A 2,019-nucleotide genomic window follows, 5' to 3' on the forward strand; every position below is an offset into this window, starting at 1 on the left:
CCCCCAGGTGAACTCTATGAAAAGCCGGGGTGCCTTTGACCAATTGCATTAGAATTATAGTTTCTTACAGCATTCACTTCCTCAGCTGAGGCTTGACACTTATGAGTAGGGTGTCCTCTTCCACATATATCACATGCTGTGTGGTGTACATTTTGCATCGAAGCTACAGTTAGCTTTCGTACTTCTTTAGCCAAAGCATCAAGTTATACTTGCACAGATGTGGTAGCATCAACTTGGTGAACAACAGTTGATTTTTTTCATTCCACACTCTCAGAGGGCTACTGATTAGCATCTTCGGATAACTCATCAAGAATTGTAACTATCTCCTCTGGAGTCTTCTTCATAAAAGGGCCTCCAACTGCATTGCTCAATGTTCTACGCGAGGCCGGTGTCAATCTATCTCAAAAATCCTGGAGTTGTATCCATAGTTCAATTCTGCTATGTTAACACCTTCTAACTATCTCCTTAAACCTCTCACATGCTTCAAAAACAGTTTCATTCTCTTTCTGGCAGAAGTTATGGATTTCTCTTCTAAACTTTCCCGTCTTAGCTGAGGAGAAATATTTATCAAGAAATTTTCTGGTCATTTCCTCCCATATTCTAATTGACCCATTTGGCAAGCTTCGAAGCCATTGCTTCGCATCATCTTTAAGTAAAAAGGGGAATGCCCTCAAATACACTGCATCTTGTGACACCCCATTGTATTGAAAGGTGTTCATAATCTCCTCGAAGTCCATCAGATGCGTGTTTGGATCTTCGTTGATTGTAAACTCGAAATTATCAAAATTATTTGCTGTAATTGGAGGTGGTCTAACACTTGACAATCCTTGATTGTAGACTGGTCTAGCATAGTCACCAAATGCTCTACCAGGACTGGGTACCACATTCTCGTACTGGTCTTCAATCAAGGGTCGATTTAGATTAAATCGTCGACTCCTATTGTCTTTGACAGTTTCCTCAGCAACTCTATGGGCTGCCTCAACTGCTATCCTTGCAGCTTCTTCTCTATGTTGCGCTGCCTCTCTTGCAGCTGCCTCTACCTCGTTGTCACCGTTATTAGCCATGTATTCTTGGGTTGAAGGTTGCCCCAAGAACTTTACGGTGAACTCTTTCTCCTTCCTCAGTTGTCACATGTGTTTTTTCAATTCTGGTTTGTAGGGTATTATTTCCTTAGAAGAAGATCGTGTCATACACCACAGACTTAACATGTTGCCTGCACATGAAAGAAAAACCTGTGAAGAACAAAATAAAAGTAAAAAAAATAATTCCTGAATTAGCACTACAAACTATTTCAAACACTATTGATTTCCATTCCCCGGCAATGGCGCCAAAATTTGACGAGCGCAAAACACACACTTAAATTGTACTCGCTAGTCAAAGATAGTATAGTATAATATCGTGTCCACATAGATTGGATTTAAATAGTGTTCTCGTAGTTTCTAGCTTGATTGCTATCCAGGCGAATCAACAATGAAGATTTATATGATTTCTAACTATAATTAACTAAGAACCTAAAGCTATTGACTAATGAAAACCACAACAAAGGTAAGCAAGGAAGTTATCAATGAGAGAAAATAGGGGTTGATAGGATAGGTGCAAGATAATTATTCGGGATCTAACTCTAGATAATTTACTTCTAATGTTCAAGCGAGTCTCTCGAATTCACTTAATTATCAGTACAATTATTTAGTAGAAACTCCTCTCTCGATTAAGTCTCAACCTCACAATATGAACAAATTTAAGCTCTTTAAAAATATGCAAGAATGCGTAATGGATTGGTCTTTAGGAGAATCTCTCCGGATTATCCTCCTAACTAGGTTTAATCAATAATTCAACTAGCCTCTTTCGATTATTTAGAAGAATTTATGGAACTAAACCAACAATATAATGCAAAGATATCACAAGTTATGCCTCTTTCAATTACAAGAACAAGTGAATATAAATGCAAAAATTAAATCTTCCAAAAATAATTCAAATACATAAAAATAGAGTTATAATCCACAAATAATCATCAATACA

The 2,019-nt window shown here is 37.5% G+C and overlaps 1 pseudogene; it reads left to right on the forward strand.

The window, feature by feature from the left end:
* The first annotated feature begins 440 nt into the window (after positions 1-440).
* LOC117276870 (small nucleolar RNA R71) lies at positions 441-539 on the forward strand (annotated as a pseudogene).
* Positions 540-2,019: the final 1,480 nt, after the last annotated feature.

The sequence above is a fragment of the Nicotiana tomentosiformis genome, chromosome 2 (genome assembly GCF_000390325.3).
Source record: "Nicotiana tomentosiformis chromosome 2, ASM39032v3, whole genome shotgun sequence".
Taxonomy (NCBI): Eukaryota; Viridiplantae; Streptophyta; class Magnoliopsida; order Solanales; family Solanaceae; genus Nicotiana; species Nicotiana tomentosiformis.